At 43.2% G+C, this 22,247-nt stretch overlaps 1 pseudogene across 1 annotated transcript in view; it reads right to left on the bottom strand.

Annotated features, from left to right (window-relative positions):
• Nucleotides 1-608: 608 nt before the first annotated feature.
• Nucleotides 609-22,247, bottom strand: part of LOC308041923 (UDP-glucuronosyltransferase 1A8-like) — a 28,009-nt pseudogene continuing 6,370 nt past the window's right edge. The window contains exons 2-5 of the transcript in view: nt 3,651-3,782; nt 3,297-3,384; nt 2,274-2,493; nt 609-906 (exon numbers count right to left, since the gene is read on the bottom strand). The product of the transcript in view is annotated as a UDP-glucuronosyltransferase 1A8-like (transcript). The remainder of the gene's footprint in view (nt 907-2,273; nt 2,494-3,296; nt 3,385-3,650; nt 3,783-22,247) is intronic.

The following is a 22,247-nucleotide window of genomic DNA, read 5'->3' as shown; positions in this document are numbered from 1 at the left end:
TTTTTGTTATTAGCTCAAGGACATGGGTATGAAGATTTTGATGGGATTTGTTAAATAAATTGCTTAGTGGTTGAGAGTTTTTAGGATGGTTGTTATCAGTAGTGAAAACAGGACTGATCATTTTGATGATTGTTGTGGTTGTGTTACTAATGTTGCCATGCATGATTTCTCTGCTGCAAAGGGCCCTGCAGCGCACAATGAGGGCAGCATTTTTAGCACAAATAAAAAAAGGGAGAATTGTGGGAAACTGCAGCAGGTCTGTGGAATCCTTGACAGAAAATATGAGAGTAGAGATCAGCCTTGAGATATTAAGATTTACCCTTGTGAAGGATGGGAGTAAAGGAGTATCCGGAGAGAGGAGAGATATACCCATGAGAGAGAAGGGGATAGAAGAATAACATGGATGATAGCAAGTTTAACCAATGAGATGTTAGTGCTGTAACTTGTAACCAATAGTGAAAAGACACATGAACTGGCAGAATTGTATAAAAATGCACTTGTAGCAATAAATGGTATCTATTACTTTCATCTTGAAAGAATTTGGTCCATGTCGCTTGTCCGTCTCAACCGCGACAAGAGTCCTTATTCCCTACCACCGGTTCCATCTGCTAGTGAGACTTTGCTTTGGTTGGCTTTCTTGCTCTTCCCTTCTTCGAGCAGCACCTGCGGCAGCAGAACAGGCAGCACTTCAGAGAAATGAAGAGGGAGAGGAGCACCACGGCCAGGAGGAAGGCGATGACGTCCAGGGAGTGGTACTGGACCCAGTTCAAGTCGTGAGCAGCGGGGCGCAGGTGTGGGGCCCCTTTGTGTCTCATTACAAACTCCACCCAGTGCACGGCCAGGTCCAGGGGGTGGATGGGTCTGTCGAGGTGAAGCTCAGAGAGGCGCTTGATGTTCTCTTTGTACCTGCAAAGGAAAGATGTTGGGTGTTTTCAGTGACTCGTGCTGCTGAGACTGAGACCCCAGAAAAAAAGGGATGCAGTGTTAGTTGTCTGATGGCCCACTGGGGACTTCTCTGGTGGTGTCCTCCCACCCCATGAGAAGGATAACGGCAAAGATACAGGCCCAGAAAAGTGCTATTTGCAATGATTAAACAAAGGAGAAAAGGTATGAGAAAAGAAGAAAAAGCTCAATTTGAGCTGTCAGCAAAATCTTTGGGGTAAAAGTATCTGGCTGAAATGTGTGACTGGGTGTAGAAAAGCCATCCAGCTGAAGATCACGATCTATTATTATTGTAATTAGTAGTAGTAGTAGTAGTAGTAGGTATTGTTACAAGAACAGTGGTTAGGAAACCATGGCAAAAGGTGCCATTTCTTAGAAACACACTGGGGGAGAGGATGCCAAGGACTGAGAGGCCCTAAAACCAACAGAGAATGGCAGTGGAGAAGAGGAAGGTATGTCCTGCAGCTCCACTTCATTGTGATGCCTTAAAACACGTTGGGCACGCTGTCTGCAAGACATAATGTCTAGTGTGGTTCCAGGTACCTCCTCAGTGTACCCAAGCACATTTTCCTTGCTCTGTGCTGGGATTGTCCAGCCTTGCTGAGCCAGGGAGCAGCTGACTGTGCTCATACAGCTCCTCCTGAGCACTGTGTGTGTGTTGGGGGGGGAAATGACTGAGAAAATGAGTCTGTAAAATAAATGAGTGATAATAGCTATGTTTAGGGAACCCTGCCAGCTGGAGGGCAAAGTTTCTTGATGCAGAACAGCCTCAGGACTATACAGAGGCACTGCAACTTGTCTCCTTCTTCCTGCTGCTGTGCAGGCAGCATCTCTGGACAAGCCTCATGCAAAGAAAACCAGCCAGGCAGCTGAGCCTTTCAATCTTTTCAGGCTGCCCACTGACTCATGTCACCACTGACTGGGGGAACAAAAGCAGTTTGCCACATCTGCCTTCACCAATTGCAGTTTCTACCACATTGTATCAAAACCCTCTAGGTCACTGCCTGGTAAATTTGGCTTTAAGCAGGTGACATATATTTTGTCAACTTGATTTCTTCTACTGCACTTCTAACCCATGTTCTCTGATACCTGCATCCTCTCACATCAGCCAGTTCTTGTCACCTAATGATTATGATCCTGGGCAGTGAGAAGGACAGTGCTGTTACAGGGATAGGACAAGGTTAACCCTGGGTAAGCATCAGCTTCTCAGTGATGTAGCTTTGATATAAGAAAGCATATAAGAACAGATTAGCATTCTGTTAAGCTGGAAGCCAAGAGTGCTGATGTTACACAACAGTAAAAGGAGAAGAGCTGTTTTTCTATATACTGACTTCTTATCATTAATAACTGCTTTCAGGGCAGTGGATATGTCCTGTGAAGTCATTTCAAGTATATTCAGCGTCAGTCCTGCTCCCCGTGACTCTACTCGCTTGGCATTGTCCATCTGGTCTCCAAATAACGGCATTAGTACCATTGGCACTGCGTTGCATATGCCCTCGTAGATACCGTGTGAGCCTCCATGAGTAATAAAGGCACGAGCCTTAGGGTGAGCTGTAGAGGAAAGAAAGACTTGCTTAGCTTTTTGAATTCTTAAGTCACAGTAACACATCCCTGGGGAAAGAACTTGGGCAAAATTAGCATTGGCAGTCATAAAACAAGAACTTAGGGCTGTCACATGTATCATTACTTATGGACAGACTCAGGGCTGCAGAGAATGGGGCATTACAAGGGACTGAGTGAACCTTGGGTTGTAGAGCCCTTTCTTGGTTTGGGTAATCTCTGGCAAGCCCTGGATAATCCTCCAAAGCTTCTCAGATTTTTGAGTGAAATCAGAGCCAAGTGATGTTAAGGAGGATGTTACCATCACTTACTTTTTTACCATGTCTTCCATTTGCTGGCTTTTCAGATGGCCCACAGCTGAGTCCTGTTGTCTAACCAACAAGTGTACACCTGCCAACAGCATGTACTATTTTACCACTTCAAAGCCTGATGACTCGCCTGGAAATGCTCTCTCGGGCTCCTTAAATTTTAGTTTCAGTCCAGTAGACAAAAACATGACAACACCCCACAGCTGGCTAGTCAGAGGTAAAGACCCCCGTTATTGACAGAAAGAGTAGAGTCAATTGGTGGAACACCTTTCCAAACAGTGTTGTTTCATAATTTGGCAAATTTGAAGCTGCAACCAGATATGTTTCTAAAAGACGAGCTCTGGTTCAAACAGCAAGGGCCAAAACTAAATCCTGTGACCCACAGTGACACAGGGACTCAGCAGAGATGATGCTCATGGGGCTTTACCGCAGCAGTATCAGACTAAAAGAAAGATGTTGGAGTCACTCAGGGTATCTCAGACCTACCTAGAAGATCATTCTGTGGCAGCCATTTGACGAGCTTCACGTTCTTTGGCAGGTTGGGTGGTGCCTTTCCCGTGTATCTCCACAAAACCTGTCAAGAAAAGTAAGCACAACATCAGTTCTCAGCAACTGGTCTCTTGCTGCTCCTCAGTGGGTTTGCAAAGCACAGCTAAAAACCTGCACGATGCACAAAAGCTGTTTTGTCTTGCGGAGCAGCTGGGCTGATACTTCCTTCTGGCATCAGGGAGCAGGAGAAAGAAGGGAAGACCAAGCACACCAAAAAGCAAAGGTAATCATGTACTGTATTTGAAAAGAGCATTGAATTGCTGTGCTGGAATTGGGAGAGGGAAACCGTACCGTCTGAGGGACAGAGCCCAAGGCATCTGCAATTTCTTCGGCTTTCTTCATAGGAATCTCAGAGACCATGGAGCCCAGCGAGAAGACAACAATGCCATGTTCTCCAGAGGCATTCACAATAGCTTCAAATTCCTGCCAACACAGAGTGCATCCCGAGTCAAATTCCTTTCCACGTTACGTGCTGTACTTTGTCACATTTGCACAAAACTGGGAAGGCAATAAAATGAGCAGCTGACATATCAAAATTATGATCAGAAAATTTAGTTCTCTATAGGAAAATGAGTCCTGGGTGAAAAAAAATCGGCACAGGTGGATGAACAGAGTGATGGAGGTGTGTGAGTGTTTGCAGAATTGAAGCCTGAGCCATAATACAGTATGGTCATGAGAAAATATTTACTCTAAAACCTTCATGCAGCAAAGCCTGCGTGCTCACAGACAGCAGTTTCTGTGCACTAAACAAGATCCTGTAGCAATACCCAGGTGAATATATTGTGCTTTATTTTCACATATATTACAAGTCAGGTGCTCTGGATTTGGAGTTGATGCTCTTCTTTTCAGACCATGTAGCTGCAAGAGAAAATGAAGAGTTTTGCAAAGTGTTCTTACAGCAGAAAGCTCTAACTTCTAATATCTGCATGTTTTGGGCCTGCTTTGAGTATAATCATATTGAATCACTGCCAATTTTTTAATCTGTTTTGTTTGTTTGATTTAAACAAAAGAAGGACTAGGAGATCTGCCACTGGAATTCAAGAACAAAAGGATTCTGTTGAAGCATAAAAACAGCCGAAGGCTGGAGCAAAAATGTTGCACCTTAGAAAAATATTTGATAAGGCCAGGGAAGGAAAGACAAAACTGGAGGGAATTACTGCAGGCATCAGAGTTAAGTGGAATAAAATGAACTAAATGTCCCTATAAGTCTGGCAACTGAAAAGTTATATCTAAGGTCTGAGGGGATAACAGGGATCGATCCTCTTAGTTTATGCCCCATAATGTATTTTTGTGGCTGACCAGAATGCCAAGGCTCTCTGCTTGAGACTGGATCCCACAGAGAAGGAGCCATTGAAGGTTTGGTGACAGCCACATCCCGAAGAGCAGACGTCGCGCTCTCCTGGGGGCAAGCAAGGTGAAACGCAGTTCTAATTTCAGGGCTTGGTTGTGTCTTAGCAGACTTCTCAGAAGACGTGCTCTACATTAAGGCACCATAGATATCTGTTTGGGAGTGCAGTTCTGTGTAAACTCACAGGCATCTGGGAACTGCAAAATCCTCCCTGAATTACCAATGTGCTTTTGATACGAAATTCTTCGGCACTTCCTGATGCAGTGGAATGGGTATGGCTATTTCAGAGTATATTTAGCACTGTTTATTCTCTATGGGACCAGTCACATCAGTTTTACTCCTTTCTTTAAATGTTTTTGTGTACCAAGGTCTGACTCTCTCCTCAGGAACGCCACTACCATTAAGAAACTTTTTGTAACACTGCTTTGGAAATAGGTGGGTTATTGTACTAAAGTCTTTTTAACCAGGCTCTGCTTGCATAGGTGGGTGCTACGCATGACCTTTATGAAATATCTGCAGTAGACATTAACTGAAAAATAAGAGAAAGCATTAAGAATTAGGAGGATTTCTTTGGGGAAAGTGACAGATATTCTATACTTAAGAAGCTGGCCATAGTTCTAGCAAAACATAGTTGCAGTCCAGATCTGGGACAGAGTATTTTGCACAAAAGACCTCTGGCTCCTTCGCTGGGTGATGGGGGTTTCACTCAGGTCTGCCACTGTCTGACATTCCTGCAGAAATGGTCCTCTGCTCAAGGGCAGAAGACTATAGCATTACCCCAGCTAGCACCAAGTCCTATAAACAGGCATACAAAATGGAATTACTGGAAATAGGCTGCTGGAAAATACTGAGGGAAAAGCCCACCTTTTCATGCACGCTTCTGTGGGAATCTGGAGGTCTCCCACAAAATAACATATTCCTCATTGCCCAAGGGATGCAGAGGTGCAAAATGCTTCCTAGCCACTTCTACCTCACTCTTTCTCTTATTATTTGTTACTGCCAGGAGCTCCACCCAACGGTGAGAGCGAACGGTGCAGTCATAGCTAAGCTAGAGGGGGTAAAAAAAGGTAACTAACCTGTGGTAATGCTTTTTCCTGAGTGCAGCTTATGCCTCCGATCAAGACCATATTAGGCATTAAGGGCCTGGGGTACTCAAAGACAAAGTCATATTTCATGAGCCAAACAGATGCATGGCTGAACAGCTCGAGCATTGTGGCCTCTTGTTGGAGGAATTCCCTGATCAAACCGTCATATGGTGAATAAAGAAAGCTGCAAGCCAGGGAACTGCTCAGGCTAGCTAGGAGGTTGCCGGTGCGCTGCAGGAATGCCATGCGGTCTGTGTGGCGAGTGTAGAACCTAGGAACGTAAGAAGGAGGATTTGGGCACAGGGTGGCGTGGAAGTCTAGGCTGCACGGCAGTCCCCGTAGGAGGTACACAGAAGGTAGGGAGAGGTGTTCAGCCACTATTTGTCCACATGGGAAAAAAGGATCCATAAAGACAGCATCAAATTTGCTTTCTTCAAGGTATTCAATCAGCTCTTTGTTAGACAGAAGATGTTTGCAGGAATCAAAGAACATGCTTGAAATATTTGCCATTTTTGAGAATTTTTCAAAGAAGGATTGGGGTGTGAAACTGCTATACCCCAGCTTTTTAAATTCTGCCTCCACATACTCCCTGGTATAAGACACAGAGTACGTTTTCATGCTATAATGCACCGATGAATCTATCCGCAAATTTATCTCTGGCGCAAGCACCGTGATTTCATGTCCCCTCTGTCTGAGCCGCTCCACAACCGGGCGCATGCTGAGCCAGTGGCTGCCATCGATAGGGACAACCAAAAGCTTTCCTCCTTCAGAAGAGGTCCACAGGAGCAGGAAAAACACAGCCCAGGAAGCAAGAGCATTAAATCCTCGATTTGAAGAAGCCATTTTCTGTGAGCTGTCAGCAAAGTTTTAACCAGCTGCAAAACTGCTGCAGGGGATGAGGAATGAATCGTGGGGTACTTTGCACTTTGTTCTTCACTAAGGTGAGTGTTTAATGTTTAATGGACCGTACAATGGTGGGCAGAAACAAGGGTAATTTTTAACTGTGGGTAAAGATTGGATTTGTCTTCTCTGCAGAGTGAAGGCTTTAAGCAACTGGGCCCACAGCAGTCAGCGATGTCTAACAGTGAAAGGCTGAACAGAGTTATGATTGGGAGGTATCAGCTGACTGAGCATTCTCTATCTTATTAGCAAACAGTTAATGATGAACTCCCTGCCTTGAGTCTGCTCAACTGATTGGATGCAGAACTTGGAACAGAAGTCTGACCTGTGGATTAACTTGTGCTCTCAGAGCCTAAACGGGAAGCAATGAATTGACAGAGATTTGATATCCAGTGAGTTGATAAGGTTTATCTTCGGATTTGTTTCTATACTGTACCAGTTATCAAAGCAAAAGCCCTGAGTCTACAGTAGTAAAGGTGATACAAGCTCAGCAATAACTTCTGCTGTTGCAACACCACCGCGGTCTGAAAAATGCAATAAATGACAGGCATCTGCATTATATGCACAGCCCACTAGGGAGATTTGAACAAGTTAGGGAAAGAGGGTAGATACTTACACTCCTGAAGGTTTCTGTTTCCAATCATCCTCTTCTATGCTTTCTTCCACAAATGTGGAAGGAGCTCCCTCTACTGTTTTTGATTGCCTACCCTGCTAGGATTTGGGGTATTCATGCACATTATTGATCTCTGTCGCACACTGCCAGTGCCTGGGTATACCCACAGAGTTAATTCCACATTTCTACTTTGTGCCCAGTTAAGTCTCCTACAATTAATCAATATTCCACAACTGTTAGGGGTATGAATATGATCTAGCATGATTTTGTCATTTATCTAGATACAGTAGAACTGCCATGATTGTCTGACATTACTTGATATGCTTCCAACAAGCTAAGCTATACCTAGGCAGCTGTATAGCTTAGACAACTTCACCTAAGCTCTTCCGGAGAGAAACCCTTCAGCTGCTCACAGTGCAACGAAGCTAAGGTCTTGTGATCATCTATCAGAGCTACTTCCAAATCAAGCCATCCTGGTATTCGATCACATTTGTGCTCAAGCACAAATACTACTATAGGAAGCATTTAAAAAGGCAAATCTTAAATAATCACTAATAAATGCTATAATGCCCTTAATGGAAACAGTGACAAACCTTCGGTAATGACTTCCTCTGAGCGCAGTTGATACCTCCAACATAGACCATATTGGGCATTATTGGGCGCGGGTACTCAAAAACGAAGTCATATCTCATCAGCCAAACGGATGCTTTGCTAAACAGTTCCAGTACTGTTACTTCTCTTTGAAGAACCTCAGAAGCTAAGTTCTCATATTTTAAATAAAAGAGATAGCATAACAAATCTTCTGAAATCCCAACCAGAAGGTTCTTCACACGCTCTGTAAATGTCATGTCATCTGCACTGGCTGTGAAAGTCTTCGGCACATAAGAGAAAGGACTGGGGCACTGAGCGGCTTTGTAGTCCAAGGTACAAGGAAGACCACGCATAAAGTACACTGAAGGGAGAGAGAGATTCTCAGCAACAATCGGTCCACAGGGCAATACAGGATCCGTCATAATGGCATCAAATTTGGTATCATTGAGGTACTTCATTAGTTCTTTATTATATAAGAGATGCCGACAAGCAGAAGAGAACATGTTGGTCACTTCTGACATATTGATGAGTAAAAATGCAAATCTTTCTAGAATGGGAGAGTTATCAAAACTGTTTTCACCAATGGAATTGTAGCTTTCATCCAGAAACTCCTGTGTGTAAGGCACAGAGTATGTTTTGATGGTGAACGACTGTGAGCTGTTCAGCAGCAAAGTGGCTTCAGGAATCACTGCAACAATTTCATGCCCTCTCTCCCAGAGTTTCTCCAGAACCACGCGCATGCTCAGCCAGTGACTTCCATCCTGAGGCACGACCAAGAGCTTCCCACCTTCTGCCAAACTCCAGAAAGAAAGGAAAAGAACAAGCCCGTTGGGTATCTGGTATCTCCGCACAAATACCATGGTGCTGTTGGCAGGAAAATAAACAAACGCACTGTTCCTTCTTCTTCCAGGTCACGTATGAAAGCAAAATATCATTGCACCTCAGTTATAACTTCGTGGTCTTTATAACTTCGTGGTCTTTAATCCCTGTCTCCACCAAATGTTTACTGACAGAGGTTGGCGTTCAAAGATCACTTTTTAAACTGTGATAAAGGCGTTTATAACAGTACTATCAAGGGATCTAAAGCAAGAAGTACTTCCGTGCATTTGTGTTATCTTAAATGATTCAGAACAATTAGCGGGGCTTTCCATTTGCAGAGGTAGCAGTTGTTTTTAAAGAGATTTTTCTGGATCAGGGCTGTTAGAGATGAGTCACTGTGCCTGGAGTTCACACGCAATGTTCTACACGCTGAGCAGGAGCTGGCACGCCAAGCAGTGGTGTCACCAAAGTTTGTGTAACACATTAACCAAACACCTCTTTGTGTAGACAGTGATGCAGCAGAATATGCAGCTCTTGCTCAAGAGGGGAGCTCAACTCCAAAAGAGTCCATAGGTGAGTAGCTCAAGGTCAAAGATCTTTTAGAAGGCAATGATACCACAGAATATGTGGTCCTTGCTCAAGAAGGGCCATAAGAGTTCATAGGTGAGAGGCTACAGGCCAAAGGTTTATAAATGTTCTTAATAATACCTGCTTTTCAAAAGAACTTAATAAGGCTTGGCTGTGGTATAAGCCAAGATAGTCCCACTCCAAGGACTTGTTTAGATAGCCAAATCAGATTGATTTGCATGATTTCAGTGACTTATTGAATTATTCTTAAGAAACTGAGTTGACACAACAGCAAATGATGCAATGGATAGTCAAGGGGTAGATGGGTGAATTAAATAGGCCCTGGTAAACAAAGCAGTGGGAGCACATGTGAAGGCACATGAAAACTTTCATGATAAACCTAGGAGAGCAGATATCTGCTGTTTGTGCTTGAAGAAGTGCCTGGCCAAGCAGATTTTATCTGCCATTAAGGAATATTCCATGGAAAGGGAAAAGGTGGATGCCAAAAGTTGGCAAATTTACAAATCCCAACAAGATAAAGGAATGGTATGGTAGCTAAAAAAGAGCAGTTTCTGGGTGGAGAAGAGGAACTGTTTCAGACTCCAAATGAAGCAGACTTGATCAGAGAGAGCTCTGAACATTTTCTTCGTGCTGTGCAGCAGCCTGGAAGAGTCGTCGTGGAGCAGGTAAGAGTGACAGGAAATCCGTTTCATGGATGTCTACCTTTGCTGAAGGTAGTTGGGTGTGACAAGCACATTTTGAGGCTAATACCAAGTGTGTCCTAAAAAGGTTCTCCATATGGCACAATAAAAAAGGTGATTCTCATAAGCCAGCAAGAAGGACTATAACATCTAAGAACACTTCATTTGAGAGGAAGGAGTTTCAGGCACTAATACAGTCCCTTTCTGCAGCCTGTTTTAGTGCCACAGGACAGGCTGTGCTCCAGATGGACAGACAGCAGCTCTGCAGAAAATGACCTGGAGTCTTTGTGGACAAGAAGATAAGTAAGATAAATAAGAATCAGCAGTGTGGCCTGCACCCTTGAGACAATACTGTCCTGAGCTATACAGGTGAGACTGCAGCCAGCTGGCTGAGGAGGTGATCCTTCTGTGTTCAGCACTTGGGAGACATGTGAAGATATGTACCTAGTCTGGGGCTCTCCAGCACAAGAAAGACATTGATGTGCTGGAGCAGGTCCAGCAAAAGCCAAGGGGATGGTTAGGGGCTGGGGACCACTGAGAAACATGAGCTTGCTCAGGATTCAGAAGAGAAGGCTGCCAGGAGATCTTACTGCTGTCTTCAACTCCCCTTGTGGGAGAGCATAACGAAGACAGAACCCAGCTCTTCTCAGGGACTCACGGTGACAGGACAAGAGGCAACAGACACAAACAGCCACATGGAAAATTGGAACTGAATACAATAATAAATTTTAGATATATTGAAGTGTTTTCACTATAATGGTCATAGGAGGTATTCAAATACATTCAACATGACATGGAATGGAACAACTTGAACTGGATATGCTTTGACTAGGAGGCTGGCCGAGAGTCCTGCAAATGACCTTCCAAATGAAAGTATTTAAGGGGTCTATGATAATTCAAAACATAGAGAATCCTTCTTTAAAGAAAAAAAGACAGGAATGTAGAGGAAATCAGCAATGACAAGTTGGTCCACAGGATGTGTTGAAGGTCTCTTGAAATGAAAATCTGCCTTTGCAGCACATCAACAGCCCCGGGTGATGAGGCACTGAGCAACCTGCTCTAATGTCCAAGCTGGCTTTGGGCAGAGGCACAAGGCCAACAGCGAGTTTCCCAGAGCTAATTCCAGACACAGCTCTTTATCTGTCTTTATACTGTGACAGTAGGATGTCTTTACTGAAACAAGCACTGGTATCTCTTTGCAAAGCAATAGTAGTTTGAAATCCTGCTACTGTCAATTACCCACAGAAAGAGACTTTTCTAACTAAACCTACCTTACGAATTTTCAAGGGTACGTGAGAACCTGCGAGAAGGACAAGAAAAAGGAGAGTATGACCCACCTGTGTTAGCTTCTTGTGAGCACAAGTTACTCCACTAACCATGACCATGTTGGGCATCAATGGTCTTGGATACTGAAAAACAAAGTCTATCCTCAAGAGCCAAATGGAAGCCTGGCGTAAGAGATCCATCACAGTCACATCCCGCTGGAGGAATTCTGAAGCTAGTGTTGCGTACGGTTGAAAAACAAAATTACAGAGAAAAAAATTTGGGATGTCATATATTAGGTTCTTCACCCGCTGGAGAAAGTTCATGCGATCTGTATGATCTGTGAATGCCCTGGGGACATAAGAAGGGGGACTGGGACACTGAGTGGCTTGTAAGTCTAAATCACATGGTAAGCGTTGCAAAAAAAACACAGAAGGGAGTGAAAGATGCTCAGCCAGTATCGGCCCACAGAGTAGGAAAGGATCTGTAAAGACAGCATCAAACTGACTCTCCTTAAGATATGTGACAAGCTCTTTGTTGTACAGCAAGTGTGAACAGGTAGACAGGAACAAGACAGAGGAATTTTTCAGTAGTTCATGTGTTTTAAAAAATCTTTCCAGAAAAGATCCTTCTTCAAACGCATTCTGGCCAGTTCTCCAGAAGGTGCGATCCAGCTCTTCCTGCGTGAAAGGCACTGGGTATGTTTTCATAACAAAATTCTTTGTTGGCTTTATGTGGAGAGTGATTTCAGGTGCTACGACGACTATTTCATGTCCCTTCTGCTTCAGACCATCCAACACTTCCCTCATGCTGAGCCAATGACTCCCATCCACCGGCACCACCAGCAGCTTCCCCCCAGCAGCCAAGCTGAGCATGGACAGGAGCAGAACCAGCGTCGCTGTGACTCGTGCATGAGCACTAAGCACCGGGACCATTTCTGCAGAAACCTGGTGAGTGCTGCCCACAAAGAAAACCGCTGGTGACACTGAAGGAAGAGCACCAGCTCTGCACTTTTAAGCAATCTGTGCTTCTGTTTAACTTTTGATCCTTGGAGTTATTTGCTGTCTGGTAAATGTATAATCACTGTTTTGATAAAGGCTGGAGAACAAGAGATCAGTAATCTACATCGTTGCATAGTAAATGTGGTGAGAGTGCCAGATATGCTCTGCCTGGTTCTATTAGAAAAGCTTTGGCAGCTCTGCTGCCTTTGAGCAGAATCTGCCAGGCCACCGTAGCCCCTTCAGGCAAAGTGAGATTGACTTTTCTCTCAGATCTCACATAGCCATCACCACGGTCAAACCTTGTACATGGAGACAGTGCTTCTTAGCCCCAGAGTCCACAACCTGCAGCATTCCTGCTGATTCCAGCTTTGGAAATAGCCTTGGGAAGCAGACAAGTTCATTGACAAAGAAACAAGTGGTAAGGCAGCAAGGGTGCACCAGGACAGAAGCCTGATGTGCCTTTCTCAGTAAGTAGCGGACCCTGCAACGATTTGCAAAGTTGTATGGATTATACTTGACTGCAAGACTTTGACAGCCCCTCAGACTTGCCTGCTGCTCATCCATCACTCACAAAGGAAGAGAGTACCAATTTACTCAATGTTACACAAAATGGCTTGAAATACACATAATGAAAAGGCATCAACTGAGCCTAATTTATAAGAGAAAAGATATGGCTGCCTAATAGCTGCCTAAAAAAGTAGAGAAAAATAATTTATTTCATGAGTATTTGCCTAACTCACTCAAACAGGAACTTGATTCCTATCCACAATACAAAATTCCACACTTGTGAACACGTACGTCTATCAGAGCAAGAATTAAAAACACAGCATGACCCACCTGTGTTAGCTTCTTGTGAGCACAGTTTACTCCTCCAATTACAATGATGTTGGGCATCAAAGGTCTTGGATAATCTAACACAAAGTCAAACCTCAAGAGCCAAATGGAACCCTGGCGTAAGAGATCCATCACAGTCACGTCCCGGTGGAGGAATTCGGAAGCCAGTTTTGTGAACCGTTGAAAGGCAAAATCACAGAGAAAATAATTTGATATTTCAAAGATTAGGTTCTTCACTCGCTGGAGAAAGTTCATGCGATCTGTAAGATCTGTGTACATCCTGGGGACATAAGAAGTGGGACCGGGACACTGAGTGGCTTGAAGGTCTAAACTACATGGTAAGCCTCGCAAAAAAAACACAGAAGGGAGTGAAAGATGCTCAGCCAGTATCGGCCCACACGGTAGTACAGGGTCTGTAAGAACGGCATCAAACTGACTCTCCTTGAGATACCTGAGAAGCTCTTCGTTGTACAGTAAGTGTGAACAGCTAGAGAGTCCAAGATCAGAGAATCTTTTCATGTTGTTGTATATTTTAAGAAATCTTTCCAGAAAAGATCCTTCTTCAAGTACAGTTTGTACAAATGCTTCGAAAGATTCATGCATCTCTTCCTGTGTGTAAGGCACTGGGTATATTTTCATAACAAAATTATCTGTCGGCTTTATGTGGAGAGTGACTTCAGGTGCTACGACGACTATTTCATGTCCCTTCTGCTTCAGACCATCCAACACTTCCCTCATGCTGAGCCAATGACTCCCATCCACCGGCACCACCAGCAGCTTCCCCCCAGCAGCCAAGCTGAGCATGGACAGGAGCAGAACCAGCGTCGCTGTGACTCGTGCATGAGCACTAAGCACCGGGACCATTTCTGCAGAAACCTGGTGAGTGCTGCCCACAAAGAAAACCGCTGGTGACACTGAAGGAAGAGCACCAGCTCTGCGCCTTTAAGCAATCTGTGCTTCTGTTTGACTTTTGATCTTTGGAGGTATTTGCTATGTGGTAAATGGATAATCATTTAATTGATAAAGGGCTGCGTAATAAACATTTAATTCCAGCCAAGCCCACAGGCTGGTGGTGCGTGGTGGATGCACCAAATAAACCCTATCAATTTTTATTAGAGTAACAGTAAAGAGTGTCCTAGGAAGCAGGCAGGGTTGATTCTGGGTGGGACTGCACTTCTTCCCTCTGGATGAACCTTTTGCAAGTGCAGGAGATATGTCATGTGCTGCCCAGATAAAATATTCCCGGCTCTGTGCTTGTAAGCAAGCTGTGCTGTGGTTCTCTGAGCGGTCTTTAGATTTATTTGCTGTGTGGTAAATGTATAACTATGCGTATGACAAAGATGGAATAAGGGGTGTTAAGGTACAGCCGATTTGGCAGACAACAATCAGAGTGGCAGCTAAACTGGGAAACACCCACCTCTTTATAGTGGAGGAACACTAGGATTTAAGAAAGTGTGGGATCCTTAAATAAACGGTCTGCTCAAAAATGCACAATAATTCCACAATTAACAGATCATTAATTTTCCAAACAAAGATTTTCAGTATGAGGAAAATCTTCCCCTCCTACCAGTTCAAATCATTTTTTATTTGTTAAAGGCTGGAAAAATATTAATGCTTCACATAGGAAATGGTCTGGTTTCTTATCCAGTTTTATATCTTGACACTGTAATGGAAATGGAAAATTGGCTACCGAAGTTCATTTCCCTGAAAGGCCTCTTTCTAGAAGGATGAAGTAGGAGTTGGAGGGAGGAAGGATAAAGGCATATTGTTTTGCCAGATACATTTAAAACTGGATTAGCAACTTTGAAATTCCATTCTGGATCAGCCTAGGAAGAGCACGCCCTAGGGTCACGAAAGCAAACAACACTAATGCATAGACAGGATTTGCAGACAATCAGACATAATTATAATAATTATTGCACATAAGTAATTTTGACCATAGTGTAATTTATGATAGAGGTTGATGGTATGCACTAGAACTTTTTTAAGGACATTTACCAAATTATTGGATTTCTAGGTACACCTTTTGCAGGGAAATGTTTCAGAAGGCAGTGTGAGCTGCTGCAGATGGCTCAGTGCTGGGTAGCAGCTATGAAAACCTCCAATGGTTCTGCAGAAAATTGCGTAAGGAATCCATACAATAGAAGGATAAGCCTAGACTGACAAAGCAACTAGTCATGCATCATGACACTTTATTTCTAGATTATGGAAGGATGGTTCTCCTAACCAAAAAGATTCATTGTTTTTAAAAATCAGTTGTGAAAGTAAAACAAATAGTTTCAGATAATACTGACCTGGTAAAAATAAGCAGCAGAGTTGCCTGCTAAGTTGGGGATCACCCTCACTGGTGGGTGTGTGGCTTGTTAGGGAGAGTTCACTGATAAACTACGTCCAGCTCGCCCAAAGAAAACAACTGCATAAGCAAAAATGCTTAGATCCTGCTAATGCTATAGAAGACTACCTGCAAGAGTGGGAGAGAATTAAAATCAACCCAGTTTTTCACCTGTTTTGTCTTTACAGTATACCTTAATGCAAGTATAAATCCCACAAACTCAAGTATACAATTATACATAGAGCATTTGTAAACAGCCTTTTCCCTTCAAAGCTTAACATACTTCATAAAGGAAATCACTGACCTGAGATAAGGGCTTTTTCTTTCCACAATTTATACCTCCAATGAAAACTATGTTGGGCATCGCTGGCATGGGATACTCAAAACCAAAATCCATTCTTTTAAGCTAAATAGATCCGTGGCTTAAGAGCTCTTTCATTGTTACTGGTCTGTGGAGAACATCTGAGGCCAGAAATTCAAATGGCAAATAGGCAAAATTGCAAAGAAAGGATTCTGATGATTTCAGAAATAAGTTTTCCACATGCTGCAGAAACATCATGTGGTCTGAGCTGTCTGTAAATGTTCTTGGGACGTAGGAAGGAGAGTCTGGACACTGGGTAGCCTGCAAACCAAAACTGCAGGGAAGTCCCCGCAAAAAAAAAAAAACAGATGGGATAGAGAGATGCAGAGCCAGTATTTGTCCGCATGGTACAGTGGGATCTGTGAGAACAGCATTAAATTTACTCCCTTCAAGATATAGCATCAGTAAATTGGTACAGGAAGAAATGTAGAGACTGGAGATGACTTTAACTTCTTCATAAAGCGCAGCAATCCTTTGAAGAAAAGGTCTTCTCTCAAAAAGATCATTCGCAAATGAATGCATGCTTGCTCCCAGTTCTTCCCTCGTTAAAGGCACTGGATACATTTTGAGAGTGTTATTCAGACGCCTTCATGTTCAAGCTTACTTCTGGTGTGACAACGACAATTTCATGACCTTTCTGGCTGAGGGCCACCAGCAATGAGCACATGCTGAGCCAGTGACTCCCATCCATTGGCACCACCAACAACTTTCCACCAAGGGCTAAGCAAAACAGAGACAGGAAAACCACAACTCCTATAGAAACTAAATAACTGGATATACTTACATGAGCCATGTTGCTAGAAATCCAAGGCTCATCTGCCCTGACGTAACAGATTTTAAGGAGACCCCACAGCCCCTTGCCAGATTCTTGCATTCCTCTTAATGATCTGTTTTTTCCAGCAAAACCAGTCATTGTTCAAGGCACTGATGAATCATTTAAGGAACAGTGATAAATCAGCTTGGGTTGGGCAGAACTGGGCTTGGTATCTGAGGCAGCCTTGTGATGAATCCTTTCTGATTCATTCCCTGAGCTGATGGATGTTGAATTGAAAATACAATCAGACTGTGTAAAAACAATATCCCAAGTCTTTGAATAGTACTGGCACTTGGAAGTTAACTGCGCTTGCAGATGTTAAAATGGCTTTCTTGCTTTCCTTCTTCCCTTTCTTCTCGATAAGCATTTTACAGTTGTTCTGAAATGCTTGTCAAGATTATATTTAAATCTAATTATAAAATTATGCCGCTATACAGCACAATATCTATGCAAATCCTAAGGAGGAGGCTCTGTGATTTATAGAGAGCTCAGCACTGGGGCCAGGGACACCACAAGGTACAAATTTATTACAATAAACAACATTGCAGCAGAGGCTTGTATCAGCAAAGGAAAACCCCTGAATCTGTGCTGTCAAGCACAATACTTCTTTGTTTTCATCCTGACCTACATCTCTGTGCTGCTCTCATTTCTTTTCTTTCTCCAGGAACAACAGAAAGGAAAAGCCACTCAGTTCTTCTTGTAGCTAGTTAAATATAGGAAAGCCTGGACAGAAATAGCCAGCAACAGCCCTCTTGTTTCAGGACAGGAATTGATTTTAAATGGTAAGAGGTGGTGTTACTACTTCAAATGAAAAACTAAAAGTAAGATACTGTGTCTGAGCAGTTAATAAGTATTTCTGATAAACTTGGCAACCTGCAGGATTATATTGTTCCGTGAGATGTAACTGTGTGATTTAGAGGCATAGGTGGAAGACAAGAAGAAATCAGGATGGAAGAATCAGTACTTCTGCAATAAATATTGCTGCTGGACTATGATCTTTATCCCTTGAGCACCATGAGAGTGAGTTTGTCTTCAGAGGAAAGTCTGATTTTAATCTGGAGCTGCCACATGGCTTCTCCTGGAGGGTCTGCCTGGGATTGGCCCTGAGGAGCCCTTAAGCAGCTCTGATGGACAGGACAGATAGGAAAAAACTCCTCTCATAAAAGCAGCGGTGTGGGGGGCTGGTGGTAATTTGAAAGGCTTTTGTGAAACAGCAAGTTCTGAACACTAGCAGCTCAACAGAAATGGGCAGTACTTTCAATGGGCAGCATCAGGTGAAGTACTGGGAGGGGTAAAGCAAAGCCTGAGGGCGGTTAAGGTTGGCTTTGGCAAGGTGTGCCAGGCTTGTAAAATGCAAATCTATTTTCTTGTGAGGCTTCACTCATTTGTGTTCACAAAGGCCCATGGATTGGGGGGAAGAGTAGGAGTGGTGATAGGCAGGAGGAATCCATCCCCTAAGACTCAAGGAAGGCTGGCAAGTGAAAACAGTTCAAGGAAAAAATAGAAGAAAGTCTGTTTCTTTTTAAGCAGCATTTACAAAGGATAAAACTTTATCCTTTCTAGGAAACAAAGCAATTTAGTGCATTTTTTGCATTATTTCCTGGGTGAGATGCTGTTTGTGTACCTGACTTCAGCTGGAATTGAACGCAGCATAGCATGTGATCCCCTCATTGAACGAAATCTCTGTGTTGGGCAGACCCAAGGAAGGGAGATGGAATCACATCTTGTTCTCCTGGTCCACCATATCACTCAGTTTTTGGCTATAGAGAAAGCATTAACCTAAATTATCTCTTTAGGCAAGCAATGTCCATATCAAACACACCATTGGACCTCGCTCAGATGGTACAGGTGTATGACTGCCAGAACTTTTCCCATGTTATACCTTTCCCAGCCAGACACTGACCTGAGATAATGGTTTCCTCTGTCCACAGTTTATGCCTCCAATGAAAACCATATTGGGCATGACAGGCATAGGATATTCAAAGATAAAGTCAGTTCTCTTCAGCCAAATGGATCCATGACTTAAAAGCTGTGTAACTGTCATTGGCTTTTGGAGAAAGTTTGAGGCCAGGCTTTCAAATGGTGAGAAGAATATACTGCAGGTGAGATAGTCCGCAGTGGCGAGCAAGAAGTTCCTCATTCTCTGAGGAAATGTCATATGATCTGTATAGAGTGAGAAAAGTCGTGGGACGTAGGATGCTGGGTCTGGACACTGAGCAGCTTGAATGTCTATACCACACGGGATGCCCCGCAAGAAGAAAACAGTAGGGATAGAGAAGTGCAAAGCAACTATCTGTCCACAGGGTGTCAGAGGATCTGTAAAGATGGCGTCAAATTTACTTTCTTCAATGTATTTCATAATCTCTTCGTTGTACAGTAAGGAACTGCAGAAGGCTTCAAACATGGCAACAGCCTTTCTGAAATGAACCCAGGTATTCACAAATCTCGTCAGGAAGGGCTCTTCACTAAAACAGTTTTCACTGAATGAGCGCATATGTTTTTCCATGTCTTCCTTTTTGAAAGGCACAGGATACATTTTCATTTCGTACATCTCCGAGGAATCTATCAGGATCCTGCTGTCTGGGGTGACGACGACTATTTCATGGCCTCTCGCGCCCAGCTCAGCCAGCACCTCCTTCATGCTCAGCCAGTGGCTGCCCTCCATGGGGATCACCAGCAGCTTCTCGGCGGCGGCAGCGCCCGGGCAGCACAGGAATGGCAGCAGCACTGCCAGCAACATGCTGCGAGTCCGACAGTCAGGGACTCGTGCACAGAGGGGCTGGGTGGGTTCACAGGCTTTTGTAGCTATAGTCCACCTCTGCAAACAGCGCTTTCTGATGTTGCTTTGCCCTTTGGCTTGCCTGGTGTTTCAGGCCCTCACATGTTTGTACACAATGGCAGTTGCACTAGGTGATTAATGATTATAAAAGGTTGAGGAGGAGGTTCGTACTTCAGAAGCGGGCTTGTGTGAGCATGAGAAAGGTGTGTTTCCCGTCATATGCTTCACTCTCCTAAGCTGTGAGTACATCTCATTGCCACAGCCTTCTCCTTCCCATAGTAGGTCCATGATACTTCTTCCCACCAGCCACATTTACTGACATGACATTTACTGACAGCGTGCTCTGAGATACATGGGAACCCCAGAAGGAAACACATCCACAGAGCAGATGGGCAAAAACACTGCTGGGATTACCCTACATGGTAGTACTGAGTCTAGGAAGCATGCATCAAAATTAGGTTTTTTCCATCTGGTATTGGAGTTCTCTACATCACTGAAGGCTGAGAGTGTTGTCACAGAGTGTAGTAAACTGATATTCTTTTAATAAGTATTTTCTAAAGCAGCTAAGGCAAGTTGTACAGCAAAACATAACTTATAGTGAAGATAAATATGAGGAATCAATGTTAAAGTACCTTGGTTTTGGGTTTTGCTTTTTTTTAATAACCAAAACCAGTTGGTACAACTGAAAAATTGAATTATTTTTTTCATTGATGCAAACACGCTCTTTTTTAAAGATAAGTAGCCAACAGAAAATCTTTCCACATCTCTGTATATCTATCTAACCTCTTATCGAGTATAAAACTAAATTGCAAAACAGCAGGTCAACATTGTACCTCAGATAACATAAACTAACAACAGGTTTCGAATAATGAACCCAAGAGTTCATGGTCCATGTCAGTTTAGTTCATGACTGAAACAGTTAACGGACTCTGATCCTTCTTGATTGTAAACTGCTGGGGTTTTAGATGTTGGTGATAATCTCTCATCATAAAAATTTAAAAATGGGTGGCTGGGCAGGTGCCTTTGGGTTACAATTTGCTTGTCCAGAACATTCAGGGCTGTACATTACTGGTGGATCTTTCTGCATGCTTATATTCTCTAGCCTGGTGGGAAAGCTTTGATGTTATTGAGAACATGCCCTCCAAAAAGAACAGCCAGCTCCATCACATGCACAGTCCCCGTATCAGTAGTTTACAACACAGGACTAACTTAATGGGAATTTTTCAAACAGCCCAGGAGAAGGTGATGTGCAGAAACAGATCTGCTGCTCATAACCTCTGAAAATGCTGTCAAATGAACACTAGAAGATGATGCCTTTAAGCTAGACTGACAGATGAAGGCATCCCCACCCAGAAAAGCTTAAAAACAATTAAATAGCCTACAAAAGAAGGAGCAGATTCATTTTTAAAAGGCTTTCCTTGACAGCTTCACATAACAGGAAGGATGTAAATGAATCAATCTGGCAGATGGATATGACAGAAAAAGAACTGATGAATAGCTAAAATCTTATTTCCTATGACCTTCAAAGTATATGAAAGGAAAATGGGTACACAGAGGTATGGATGGACAGTCCATGAGACAGCTGGAAAGGGAGGACACCATGGGGCAGACAGAGGGCAGACTGTGCTTATGGATGTTCTTCAGGCTCTTTCAGAGCAATACAGCCAAGTCCTTGGAGCCTGGTCTTGGTTGTAGGGACAGCTCTTACGGAGATGGACATGGCATAAAAAACTTCGATGAAATGGAAGCTACTACGTCTGGCTCCTGTTAGTAAAGAAAGTTTGCAGCTCACCAAAATCCAGGTGAGCTTCAGTTCAACAAAACAGCTTATTATTTGCATTAAAGTTACATGTCACTTGGATTTTCATATCTGATAAGACATTGGCTTTGCCAGGATATGATCTAACCTGAATGTTGGATACTAGGAAATAACATTTCTGCATCATGCAAGATTTCTCATTAGCTTTCTATCTTTAAATACCAAGGTGCTGCCAGTTAGGTTTTGATCTAAGGATGCTTAAACATTTATGTTCTTGCCTTTTCAATAAAAACAAAATGAAATTTCATACCTGAGACAGTTTTTTCTTCTGATCACAGTTTATCCCTCCAATAAAAACCATGTTTGGCATCACCGGTCTTGGGAACTCAAACACAAAATCAAATCTCATTAGCCAAACAGATCCACGGCGTAGAAGGTCTGTAGCTGTCATTTTCTTTTGTAGTATCTCATTTGCAAGTTCTTCAAATAGAAATAATATAGGCTTACAGTAAATGACCTCCAGCAAATGGACTACTGTGTTCTTCACGCGTTGAGTAAATGTCATCTGATCTGAATGATTTAGGAAGGGTCTGGGGATATAAGAAGGAGGGTTTGGACACTGGGTAGCTTCAGAATCCATACTGCAAAAAAGCCCCCTCAAGAAGTACACAGAAGGAACTGAAAGATACTCAGCAATTATTGGTCCACACATCAGAACTGGATCCGTGAAAACCACATCAAATTTGCTCTCTCTCAAATACTGCATCATGTCTTTGTTGTGAAAAAGGCTCTCGCAGTTGCTCAAAAAGAATTTGGTAATTTCTACCATGCTTTGATGTATTGAAATAATTTTATTCAAAATAGATTCTTCAGAAAGATGAGCATTAACAAAGGACTTGAGCACAACAGAATAATTTTCGTCTGTGTAATGTACTGGATATTCTTTCACTGTATAATTCTGAGGCTCCTTTGGCTTCAAATACAAATCTGTTGATGGTACAACCACAACAACTTCATGTCCATTTTGCTGGAGTTTCTCCACCACTGGGTGCATGCTGAGCCAGCGACTTCCATCTTGAGGTACCACCAGGATCTTTCCACCTTCAGCAAAGATTAGAGAT

This window comes from Nesoenas mayeri, assembly GCF_963082525.1.
Source record: "Nesoenas mayeri genome assembly, chromosome: 6".
NCBI lineage: Eukaryota > Metazoa > Chordata > Aves > Columbiformes > Columbidae > Nesoenas > Nesoenas mayeri.
The sequence above is the reverse complement of the archived record's forward strand: the minus strand, read 5'-3'. Positions and strand labels throughout refer to the sequence as shown.